The sequence below is a fragment of the Helianthus annuus genome, chromosome 2 (genome assembly GCF_002127325.2).
Source record: "Helianthus annuus cultivar XRQ/B chromosome 2, HanXRQr2.0-SUNRISE, whole genome shotgun sequence".
NCBI lineage: Eukaryota > Viridiplantae > Streptophyta > Magnoliopsida > Asterales > Asteraceae > Helianthus > Helianthus annuus.
Window position 1 is genome coordinate 168294640 of NC_035434.2, and position 13814 is coordinate 168308453.

Here is a 13814-nt window from a genome sequence, read left to right on the forward strand (position 1 = left end):
CACGCTTATTTGTCCTGAAAAATTACAATTTTCCCCAGTTTAAAATTATAGTCTTTCCATCATTTTAGTTTTTTTAGCTTTTAATTGGTTGACTTGATATAATTTTTTTTTGAGATTGTGTTATAAGTAGTATGTCCAAGTAACCGAAACACAGACGTACATGTTATGAGAGAAAAATATTCGGCTTAGTGTCCCGCAACACGGGTGAGGCAAAAACTAGTTTTTAACATAAAAATATGGATGTTAAAAGCATGAAGAGATGCGCCTGAGTACATGTAACAAACATAATCTTTCTAAAAAGAGTTAGAATTAGTTGATTTTTGTTTTGCTTAGTAGTTTCAATTTAGTATTGGGAAACTTGCTAAAGCAGAACGAGTTTAAATTGTTATATGTCATATTTTCGAGAAAAATGCCCGGATAGTCCCTATGGTTTCGCCTTTTTTCACCTATAGTCCCCAACTTTCTAAAATTACCTGAATAGTCCCCAAGTTTTCAATTTTTGTTCCCGGATAGTCCCTGGGTCTAACTTCAGTTTGTTTTCTCTGTTAAGAGGGTGTGAAATGTCAAAAATACCCTTTCCTTAAAAACGCCAAACCACAGGGACTATCCGAGCATCTTCTTCATTTTTATTTATAAAACCTCACCACCACACTTCATCTTCAACCTCCACCCACCATCACCCTCCTCCACCCCTACCCCCACATCCACTCGTCTTTCGTCCCCTTTTCTACTCACCTCTCTCATCGAAACCCCAACGCACCTGCCCCCCTCAAGAACAACACACCATTAACTCCAACAAATTCACTTTTCAATTCAATCCAATCCAAAACCACCAATAGACCCCACAATTCATCAAACAAGATTCACCCCACTATCAAATTCATCGTTTTTCACTCAATTCACCCTCAAATTTCGAAACTTTTTGTTGTTTTCATCACAACAACAACTAGAATTCGAAAACCCAGTTGTTATTTTTGTTAATAATGCGAGAAAAATTGTGGGTTTTGTTAATGGTGGGTTGTCTGATCTGGGTTTCGTCTGTAGCTGTGATTTGATGTTTATGGAAGACTAATTTGAGATATTTAATGGAGTTCAAGATTGTTTTTTCTAGAAGGAAATGTTGGACTGAGCTATTAGTTCTACAGGTTATATCTTAACTTTGTTATTTTGTTTTCTTTGTTTCTGTTTTCCTTGTTTTGTTAAAAAAATTGAAGCTTTCAAAATCTTTATTAAATTTTTTCATGGAGTTTTTGTTCATAATAATTGTTTAGTATGTGTTATTTGGGAGAAACCGAAGCTTTCATGGTTTTTAATTTTAATTACTGTTTAAAGTATGTAATTAGGGTATTTTTGTTTGAATATAATCTTTGATTACTGAATATTACATGGAGAAAATGTTTGGATTTTGTATAATTTGATAAGTAAAAATTAAGCTCCTTTTGGGAATTAGGGTTTGGAGTGAATTTGTTAAAATTAGATTGAGTTGAGATCTGGGTACTCATAAAAATAGAAACTTTACACAGTTCTAAAACATTTGTTTCTCATTTGTTTTAGATTCTATTAGTTTTCACAGGACATGATGATGTTTCAGCCGATGTGATGTTTCAGGCGATATTGTTGATGGTAGGATTATGGCAGTTCAGGTGACTGTGGTGGTGATGGTGGAGGGTGGAGGAGGGTGATGGTGGGTGGAGGTTGAAGATGAAGTGTGGTGGTGGGGTTTTTCTCTAAAAATGAAGAAGATGCCCGGATAGTCCCTGTAGTTTGACCTTTTAAAGGAAAGGGTATTTTTGTCATTTCACACCAACTTAACAGAGAAAACAAACTGAAATTAGACCCAGGGACAATCCGGGATCAAAAAATGTAAACTTGGGGACTATTCAGGTAATTTTAGAAAGTTGCGGACTATAGGTGAAAAAGGGCGAAACCACAGGGACTATCCGGGCATTTTTCTCCATATTTTCGGTCTACATTCTATACACATGGAGTTTTTAATTGGGTTGGGTTACCAAAATGTTTTTATTGGGTTGGGTCTTCGTAAAAACCCAACGCAAATTGTTTTTATTATAAAAGTAAACTTTCGTTTTATTCCCTGTGGTTTGGTCGTTTTAACAGTTTTGCCTCAATCCTTTAAAAATAGACATTTTCTTCCAACAGTTTATTATGTTTATTCCATCTTGCTCGATAGCCTTAACTCAGTTAAATCATACAATTAAAGGTAGGGGTATTTGGGGAATTTTATATATAAGTACTTAATTATTTATAAATTTCTTAAATATGTTTTATCTTTTTATTTATTGATATTAAATTAAATACAAAACAACCCCTCTCTATCTCTCTAGTTCTATCTACCAATATAACAGGCCGCCACCACCGAACCACCAGGCGACCACCACCTGCCATCACCATTCTCCACCCTTCTCCCATACAACCTGTTCTAGCCTTCAATCACTACCACTCTCTTTCTCCCTTTCTTATCGTTACAAACCCTCAACCCTACCACTGCTACCGTCAAAATCATACCACCACCACCTGCAAAATTGTAACCACCGACAACCAAACCTGTCTTAACCCTAGCCGCCACAATCTGGCTTGAACACTAAGCAGATCTAGGGTTCTAGCCGGGCAAAACCACCACACCTGCCATCACCACTTGCTACCACCACCACTCTTTTTCTCCTTTTCTTACCGTCACAAGCCCTCAATCCTACCACAACCATCTACACAATCGTATCGCCGCCACCTGCAAAATCGAAAACACCCACAACCAAATCTGCCTTGACTTGAACCCTAAGCAAATCTGGGGTTCCAGCCGGCCAAAACCACCACATCTGACCCCCGTTTACCCGGAATCACCTAAAGCCACCACCACTTTTAAGGCCTTGAAACACCGGAAACCATAGGGGCGGTGATACGATTTTGCAGATTGTAAGTTGACGACCGTTTAGAGTGACAAGGTTGGTGTCGAGGTTAGGGTGGGGTGATAGTGGTGGTGGTCGGCGGTCGTTTGGAGTGGGTGGGAGTGGTGGCTGATGGTGGTGGTGGTTGTTGATGATGGAGAACATAGGCCAAAGAGAGAAAGAGAAAGAGATCACATAGATGTGTTTTGTTATGTGTGTGTGTATATATATATTTAATATATACATATAATATTTTATTTAGTATAATATAAAATCTTTACTTGTACCAAAATACCCTTAGTTTTATACTTGAAGTTACCAAAATATCCTTACAGTTAACAAACAATTTAGATGGAGTTAGTGTCGGGGAGCTGATTGGAAAAAAATATAGTAAACTATTGGAGGAAAGTGACTATTTTTAAAGGACTGAGGCAAAACCGTTAAAACGACCAAACCACAAGAAGCAAAACGTAAGTTTACTCTTTTCTTTTTTAATAATACAAGGTATATACATTTATTTTAATAAAGCTTTTAGTACTAACAATTGTTTTTACCGAGCCTTCTAGTTGAGTTGTAGCCCCATGACTTTCTAAATAGAAGGTCATGGATTAGAGTTTCACCCGTGACAAATTTTGTTCCGGTTTAGCTAGAGGGTTTTCCCGGTTGTGGGTTTCCTCTTGGGTGGGTAGGTTGGGTCATATAAAATGCCCCTAATTTTAAACATTCGACCAACATGTTAAGTAAAGAAAACTTGAAAAATTATAACAACTTTTTCACAACATAACATTTTAATTCACAACCTTTCGACCAAAAGTAGACATGTTTAACTTGTTTTAATTACAAAGTTTACTAGACAAGACTAACTTTTTCCAAAACATAAAACATCAAAAGACTACACATGTCGGTTATACATATAACAAAAGCTTGAACTATTTAAGGTAGTTGACTTTGGAAGCGCGTTGCGGGCATAACACGTGTGTTCGATCCAAGTTCGCCATGACCCTTAAGTTGCAGATTTACCTACATAAAAAACAAAGCTTCTAAAAATCAAATTCGTTAATTATAACATTTTCTAATCTAATGAATCGACAGATTCCATTCCTTTTCTTTCATGTCACCTTTACATTTACTTGACCCGTTGAAACGGGTCGATACATACTATCTCAAACTCGAGATAAAATATTCCATTCATTGATCCGTTAATAACGGATTAATCATATTCATAACATAACATTCATTTAATCCGTTTACAACGAATTAAATACATTCATCACATCTTCCGTATATACATCCAATTCAACCCATTTATGACGGGTAAATCTTTGCTATTCTTTTTCACATGACTTTCCATTCATCCGACTCGTTCAAGACGAGCCGTTTATGATTCATTTCCTTTCATAGAAATTCATTTCACCTGACCCGTTCGTAACGGGTTAGGCTATATACTCTAAAACTACCGTAAGCTAACAAAACTATGGTTTTCGTATAATAGCATTTAAATGACATAATGTAAATGTATGCGTAGAATAACATAGCTCGATCTTGTGAGCCTTCCGCCTTCTTAGTATTTGGGCCTTCTTCTTTCACGCCTACATTAAACGCATTCATTCATTTAGCCCAACACATTCATTCCATTATTTACATAAATTTCCCACTTTCAAGTGACAAACATAATCACAAATTTTCAGAATTTCACACATTTAGGGGCTGTTTGGCTAAGCTTATTTTAGTGATTTATTTACTTATTTACTTTTTGGAAAGTTAAAAGGTGTTTCGGTTAGCTTATTATGTGAGAGTAATAAGTAAATAAGTCATTCCATTATGACTTATTTGCTTTTCAAATAAGCAAATAAGTAAATAAGTCATTCCAATAAGCTTAGCCAAACAGCCACTTAATCTCTTAAGCATTTCATCGAACACTTGGTGTGCATCGTATTAATAATGCATAATGTACAAGTATAGAAAGAATGATTCAATTAGTTCATCTCACAACTTACCAATAATCAACCAAATTCACAAATTCCTTTACTTCTACATCAATTTACCTAGGAGTCAAGTATTACAACAAAATCATATTTCAAGATTACACATGATTTACTTCTACTTAATCATCCTATTCATAATAAATTCACATCAATTGGGTTTATACCACAATCTTTCAAATGGTAAAAAATCAAACATAATCTTTGTTCTAGAGTGTAATCCTAACTTCAATTTACACAAATTGTTATAAGAACTCATGAATGGGTTGAAACCCACTTCCTATAAATCATCAATTCAAGTAATTCGACTTACCACTTCAATAATGAGCTTCAGTGATCGAAAATTAGAGTTCATGCATGCAGCTGATTATCTTCGAAATTCCTTTCCAATTGATTGAATTTAGCAAACAAGGGTTTCACCCTTGTTTCCACTGCCCTGTTCAATCCCAAACACACACACTTGTGTGTGTTTTAGGTTTCAATAGTTTTAATACTCTTATTTCATCATTGTTCAAGTTTAACCCTTCTAATGTTTGTGTTTGTTTTATTTAGGCACTTTCCATCATTTAACTAGCATTTTAACATATTCACCAAGTTAAATTTTCTAATTAATTTAACTTATATGCCTAATAATTCTTTTTGGGGTGTTACAAGTCCACCCCTCTTAAAAGAGGTTTTGTCCCCGAAACCTGTCCCCGAAACCTGAACAAATATTAAATTAACATTTACATACCGAATAGAGAAGGGTAGTGCTCGCGCATTTCATCTTCCGATTCCCATGTAAGTTCTGATCCCTTCCGGTGTTGCCATTAAACCAAAACTTGTCTAATGACTTTATTGCGAAGATTTTTTACTTTTGCGTCTTTTATGGCTATTGATCTCTCGATATAGTTTAATCTCTCATCTACTTCAATGTCATCAAGAGACACAAACGCTGACTCATCCGCAAGGCACTTCGCAATTGTGATACATGGGAGGTGTTATGGATCCCGTCTAAAGCAGACGATAATTCTAAACGATATGCAACCTTCCCGACTCAAGCCAAAATCTTAAACAACCCAATATAACGAGGGCCCAATTTTCCTTGTTTACGAAAACAGATTATACCTTTCCATCGGGATACTTTTAGCAGAACATGATCTCCGACTTGGAACTCAATATGACGTCTTCTCTTGTCCTCGTATGCCTTTTGTCGATCTTGAGCCGTTTTCAATCGAGCTCTAATTAGATCAATCTTTTCCTTGGTCTTTGCTATTATATCTTTAGGCGGAAGCTCCCTTTGTCCTACTTCCCCCCAACATACAAGAGTCCTACACTTCCTCCCGTACAATAACTCATAAGGAGCCATTTGAATGCCACTATGATAACTTTTATTATGAGAAAATTTCACTAGTGGCAAGTGGTCATCCCAATTTCCACCAAAATCTAAGGCGCATGCCCTTAACATATCTACAAGTGTTTGGATAGTTCTTTCTGATTGACCGTCAGTCTGAGGGTGATAGGTGGTACTTATGTGTAACTTCATGCCCATAGTTTCATGAAATTTTTGCCAATAACGAGAGGTGAGTCTCGTATCTTGATCTAAGACAATTGACATGGGTACCCTGTGTCAAGATATTATCTCGTTCAAACCTCCGCCATCTTTTCTAAGGAGTAGGCCTCTCGAATGGGTAAAAAGTGGGCACTTTTTGTGAGTCGGTCCACGATTACCCATATCGTATCGTGCCCCCTTTTCATCCTTGGAAGCTTGGTCACCAGGTCCATTGTTATTTCCTCCCATTTCCATATTGGAATTTCCAAGGGTTGTAAATCTCCGTACGGTTTCTGATGTTCCGCTTTCACTTGAGAACACGTTAGACATTTCACGAGATATTTAACAATGTCGCGTTTTATACATGGCCCCTAATAATTTGCCTTCAAGTCCCGGTACATTTTAGTTGCCCCGGGATGAATGAATACCGTGACTTATGAGCTTCTTCAAGTAGTGCAGTTTTGACTTCACAAAACCACAATATCCAGATTAGACCGAATCTCGTTTTGAGTCCGATCGAGTTTTCTTCCAACTTTTCTGCTATTCTTTTCTTCCTTTATTTCTTTGAATCTTCTGCCTTTAGTGATTTTATTTGAGCTTCTCGTATCATTTCAAGAAGGTGAGGTGTAACCATCATCTTCATAGATTTCACTTGGATCGAGGGTGGATACTCCTTTCGACTCAATGCACCTGCTACGACGTTTGCTTTTCCCAGGTGATAAAGGATATCGCAGTCGTAGTCTTTAATGAGTTCCAGCCATCTTCGTTGCCTAATATTCAAATCTTTATGTTCAAAAAAATATTTGAGGCTTTTATGATCCGAGTAGATCGTACATTTCGCCCCGTACATATAGTGCCTCCAAATTTTTAAGGCGAAAACTACCGCTGCCAATTCTAAGTTGTGGGTTGGGTAGTTTCCTTCATGCGGTTTAAGTTGTCTTGAAGCATACGCGATAACCTTTCCCCTTTACATTAAAACACATCCCAAACCCTGATGTGAAGCGTCTAAGTAGACAACGGTAGACAACCAAATCTTCCGTTCCATTCCATCTGGTAGTGTTAGCATCGGGGAACATGACAATTTTTCTGTTAACACTTGAAAGGCTTCTTCTTGTTCTTTACCCCACACAAACTTTTCTTTCTTTCTCGTTAATTTAGTCATGAGTAATGCTATATTTGAAAAAAATCTTGCATAGACCTTCTATAATAACCGGCAAGGCCTAAAAAGCTCCTTATGTCGGTTGGGTTTTTTTGGAGAAACCCACTTTATTACGGCCTAAATTTTGCTGGATCTACCAAGACACCTTCTGAGTTTATTACGTGGCCGAGGAACTGCACCTCCCGTGTAATACCCAAAAATTCGAAAACCCTAAACTAATAAAAACTGATTCAGTTTCTGGATTTGAAAAGAATTTATTACACTATAAAGATCGACTAAATAAATATTGTTTATGCAGAATCTTTTGTTTAATAAGTACTAATTAATGATTTCATATTTAACAAACTAATAAGTAAATAATTAGCGTGTTAATTAAGTTGTAATAGATTAGGGTTGGTTAAAATTCAAACTAACTAAAGGGTTTATTTTGTAACTTGCTGAATACTCTAGGGTTAGAAGTTAAACCCTAATTAAACTTCATCATCCACATATAAGAACACCGTTGTCTTCCTTTTGATCAACAACGAACCAGCCACACCACCCAATCGGGTCACAACAGTTACCACTGCACACCATCACCGTACCACCGTCAAACGTCCATTCAACCACCACCGTACTATTTCCTGGTTGATTGCTGCAATGCGCTTACGTTAACCGAGCACTGATACCTTTGTTTAGAATTTTTTCGGCCACCGTTCGTCACCGTAAGGTAACCCTCCGCTAACTAGATCTAATACTCATCTTTATAACTAAGGTGTATTCTAAGTCGACCAACATGCAATGGCTGAATTGGTAGTAGTCACCAGCTTGTTTCAATCTCATGCTCCCACCTGATTCATGGGTTTAATATATTTAAAGGGTTCCCTGTTTAAACCTTTAGTTAGTTACACAAATAGGTAAAAAAAGGCGAAATTAGGTATAAACCATAGGACCCATTTGTGTAATTAACTCTTTTATTAATTTAAAAAGTTTTGTAAATTATATTGGTCGTACTTGTAAAGGATTTAATTGTTTTTATCAAAAATGATATTTACTAAATATGTTATTTCATGGAAACCGATGGTGAAGTCGTATTCGGAAACTCGAGCAACACCCTATATTTCCATAATATAAATTTCCAACAAATTGTTGCATTATGTGTTGTATCCCAAGCATGGGGGGTTTTTTCAAAAAAAAAGTGATTTTTCATTTTTAACCCAAAAGTTTTAATCATTTGTATTTTAACACTTTTAATTTGTTTAGTTTTAACCCAAAACTTTTCATCTTTTATAGTTTAACCCAAAACTTTTTTATTTACAACTTTGGTCCCCATACTTTTTATCTTTCGCAAGTTTTTCGTTTTACGTTTCGTTCTAAATTTTGCGAGTTAATACGTCCCAACGTGCGTGTGTGGTTCAACGTTTTTCGTCTATTTTTTTCACATTTGACAGGTATGTCGCAATGTGTCTATTTTCCCCTTTGGCAAGTTCGCTGCAACGGACGGATCCTACATTGACTTAGTTATTCTTTTCTACGTTATTTTCCGAGTTAACACGGCGCAACGTGCGTGTGTGGTTCAACGTTTTTACATCTATTTTTTCCATGTAACAAGTTCGTCGCAACGCGTGTATCCTAAATCGACATAGTTATTTTTTTCATGTTATATGTTTCGGTCTTATATTTCCGCATTAACACGCCGCAACTTCAGTGTTGGTGGTCGCTATCAGCGGTGTGGCATTGATGTTATTTGGCATAGTTTTAGGCCCCCGCCGCAACGCGGGGGGGGGGGGGTGCTTAATTCTGGTTAACGTTTAAAAGGAATTTTATATTTAGGTTGTTGTATATGATTCGGGTGAGACATTATAAATTTTGTCAAATTGCGATCTAAGCTTTTAAGGTACGGATTCTTTGGTCTTCACATCATAGTATTGTTTGCTATTCGCTACGTCGTATTACAGATTCTGTCTTCTTTCCATCGTAGTATAAATTCTAGCTCTTTATACGAGCATAATTTTTTGGGTCTTGATATCGTAGTATAATCTTATCTTCATGGTCGCAAGTTCCTGTCGGTATTGTCTTTGTCTGCTTGTTTATTAGTGTGTTGTAGCATGCCATACCTCAGACTTATACTCATGGTCGCAAGTTCCTGTCGGTAATTAATTTTAGTTATCTGTAAATTATATATATGACCTTAGTATGTGTACTCTGTCACCCAAGCATGTCTGGCTTTTGGTTTGGGTGTCAACGACATGGCACTTATCGTGACAGTGCATAATAAAAGTTCACGGCGTCTCTAGCTCGTGCTTGTGTAGCACCTTGGCCACTAGAAGCGTATAGATCGATCTTAGCTCTGAGTTTGAGTTTGAGTTTGAGTTTGTTTGTCTGGAGATGGAATAATGGGTGAACGCCACACTCACCATCTCATAGGTGCATGGACTAGCTAGCTGTGTACCAGTCTGTTCTATTTATGGCTCTGGATGCTTCTGTGTTACACGACTTAGTTTGTTATATATAGTTGTCGTGTAAGTTAGTATATGTTTCTGTATGTGAATATGTTCAGTATGTGTTCTGATATGTTTTGTACATATCTGATTATGTTTCCGATCAATATTGGGTTAAGTACGCTTCTGATCATGTTCAGTATCTTATTCTGTTATGCATTAGTTATGTCTGTTTTGACTCAGCATCTTTACCGATTTCTATCATTTTCGTCTTAGTATCAGTCTTGATTTAGATATAGATTCAGGGTTATACGTTTAGTTTGTATCCGTCAGTACATGTAGTCAGTATTTGATTCAATGTATGTTCTATACTTGTCGCTGAATCTGTCTTTATTTCGTGTCGATTCAATCGTTCGGTTTAAGTAATTTCTTTAGGATTTTATTATTCTACATATAAACTCAGACCATCTAAAGTATTTGTTTACTAAATATAAATCTCTAAAGTTATAAAAATAGTTATTTTGACTAAATAATAACTTATGAATATTGATTATTTAAGAGATTTTGAATCTAAACGTGTATTTAAAGATAATAGTTCGACAATTCTTTTCTTTAAAGATCATGGGATTTTAAATGGTATTAAAAATGTTTTGGCTTAGCTCTTTGTTTTGTTTATACTTCCCATGTCATTTTACGAAATGGTCAAAAGTGTTTCGGTAAAAAAATCTTGATTCTCTAAGTTATTTTATTTCTAAAGTATAACTTTTCAAAGTTAGAAAAATTAGTTCTTTTTGTCTAAAGATGATTTGCTATGAACCATGATAAACTATTTTATTTTGATGAAGTTCAAACGTTTAATATATGAAGATAGTTTTGTCAAGTATCTTGTTTTAAAAATACTAGCATTATTAAACGTCGTTCAAAATATTCAATAGTTATAAGTTATTGATTTGTTCAAACGTTTCATTTACAAATGATAGGTTGGAAGTTTTTTTCTTGTTATACAAATACTAGATTATTTAAATGATGTTCTAAAATAAATGTTTTTGTCATCATGGTCAACGATGTATCAGTTTCTACATTGGTTTTATGTTGGGTTCGGTATCAGTTATGTATATATCTGGCTTTTGTTTCCGTGTTAGTTTCCGTTACAATTTCCAAACAGTTCGTGTATCCGTTTTGTATCAGTCTTGTGTCTGCATCTGTTTTCGGTACTCGTGCCAGTAACCGTTTCGTTCAGTCTCTGTTACGTTATGTTGTGTTTTGTTTCCACTGATATGACTTTCATTGTGCTGTTGATTTCTCCGTTACTGAGCAATTTTTGGCTCGGCCGTATTTTCTTTTTGGGTTTGTCTTATTTGTTTTACAGGTAATCTGGGATAATCTGGGATTTCGGTGTGGAGCGTTTGGAAGTTGCTGATCAAGATTCCTTATTTCAGTAATGTAATAAAATGTAGAGTAAATTACAAGTTTTGTCCTTTATGTTTACACCAAATTGCAGGTGGTGTCCTTTGCCTTTAAAATTGATAGGTTTTGTACTTTATGTTTTAAAATCCTACACGTTATGTCCTTTAGACCTAACTCAATTTATTTTTTCAGTTAAATAAGAACATGTGCAGGTCACATGAGGATAGAAATGTCATTTGTTAATCCACTTATCTTTTCCCCCAATATAAACATCCTTGTCTTCAGCCTTCTCAAATTCTGGCGAAACGCCGGCGACGGAGACCCCATAACCACAGCTGGCGACTTCGAAGATGAAAATTCCTTCTTCGATTTAGTCTTCACACACCCAACAGTCAACGTCATTAGTGGCTTTCACAATCACCACTAATCACCAATCTTCAAACTTGGATGGCACTGATTTAAAGTCAAATCACATTTATTCTCCTCCCCTGTTTTTCAACAATAAAGGAAAATATTACTACTAGACTCAACCACCTATACAAACACCCCCAGGTCTCCCTTTCGAGTATTCATTAGTGGGTTTCATAACCATAAACCCAAATCAGACAAGGAGGAGATGAAATGTGAAATCGAAGAGGTCACCATTAGCTCTCTGCTCAACAGAGATAACAGTTATGATCAGTCACCGTCGAACTAGTTCTCCAAAGAGGTTGTTAACAAATACTTGAATCTTTTTAAACCCTTTTACATCAAGGTTTCTAGATGAATAAATCAGTTCCGCTTCTTGTTTCTATCTGAAAATAGAGGAGGGTTGTTGATGGTAATCACCGGCCGGAGAACGGCAACCACCCTCAGAAACCAAGCTCACAAGCCTCATCCAACTTCTGTAAACATAATCCTAATTTTCTCCCCCAATTGGCAGGTCTGATTTCAGTTTGGAGGGAAATGTGAAAGACTAGGGTTTAGGAGGGTTTATATTGGGGGAAAAGATAAGATTAGCAAATGACATTTCTACCCTCATGTGACCTGCACATGTTCTTATTTAACTGAAAAAATAAATTGGGTTAGGCATAAAGGACATAACGTGTAGGATTTTGAAACATAAAGTACAAAACCTATCAATTTTAAAGACAAAGGACACCGCCTGCAATTTGGTGTAAACATAAAGGACAAAAGTTGTAATTTACTCTAAAATGTAATTAGGATCTTTTATTTAATGTTCTGGATTGGTGTTTAGTTTTGATATCTATAAGAGTGACACGTCAGCCCTAGCGAGTTTGGGGTGTTACATCCTTGAGCCAAAAGGCACACTTGGAGAATTTTGCATAGAGTTTCTCTTTACGGAGCGTTTCAAGTAGGGGTGCAAACGAGCCGAGCCGAGCCCAAGCTCGGCCAGGCTCGAGCTCGAGCTCGATTAACTTATGAGAGCTCGGGCTCGAGCTCGGCTCGATTCGAGCTTTGTTTTCAAAGCTCGAGCTCGGCTCGTTTGTATTTTATCAAGCTTGGGCTCGGCTCGGGCTCGACTTGTTTATTATCTATTAATTAGTATATTAAAAAAATAATATAAATAATACTTTTTAGGTTTGCGAGCTCGATAAGTAAAGCTCGGGCTCGGGCTCGTTTACTAAATAAGCTTATTTTTAGATTCGAGGTCGGCTTGTAAACAAGTTTAAATAAACTCGGCTCGACTCGGCTCGTTTACACTAAGGCTCGACGAACCTAACGAGCTTCACATGTGAGGCTCAAGCTCGGGCTCGATAAACAAAGGAGCTTTGTTTTGAGGCTCAAGCTCGGCTCGGGCTCGATAAGGCTCGGCTCGTTTCGAGCTTTTTCTCGAGCCGATCTCGAGTAGCTCGCGAGCCGCTCGGCTCGTTTGCACCCCTAGTTTCAAGTACTTCCCGTAGGTGTCTTGCATGTTCGGCCTCATTTCGGGAGTAGACCAAAATGTCATCTATGAACACGATTACAAATTTGTCCAACATGGGTCGGCATACTCGGTTTATAAGGTCCATAAACGCGGCTGGCGCCTTTGTCAACCCAAAGGACATAACTAAAAATTCATAATGTCCATATCGGGTTCTAAATGCGGTCTTTGCAATGTCTCCCTCTCGCACCCTTACTTGATGATAACCTGAACGTAAATCTATCTTAGAGAACCAACTCGCCCCTTGTAATTGATCAAAGAGATCATCAATTCTAGGTAAAGGGTAGCGGTTCTTTTATATTTTTTTTTCTTAAATCATATTTACTTTATCAATTAGTTTGATATTTTTTAATAACTTATGTTCGTAAATTTTTTTTCTAAGGACCTAGTGATTTTTTTATAATAATATATAACTTTTTAATATTTTTTTACTTATGATTATAATAGTTTATTATTATTTTACTTTTAAATTTTAACGTATTTTTATTATT

The 13814-nt window shown here is 36.5% G+C and overlaps 1 long non-coding RNA gene across 1 annotated transcript; it reads left to right on the forward strand.

Moving 5' to 3' along the window:
- The first annotated feature begins 668 nt into the window (after window positions 1-668).
- LOC118488269 lies at window positions 669-12687 on the forward strand. Its single transcript, XR_004884078.1, has 2 exons — window positions 669-1145; window positions 11362-12687. It is a non-coding gene; the product is annotated as an uncharacterized LOC118488269 (long non-coding RNA).
- The last annotated feature ends 1127 nt before the right edge of the window (window positions 12688-13814 follow it).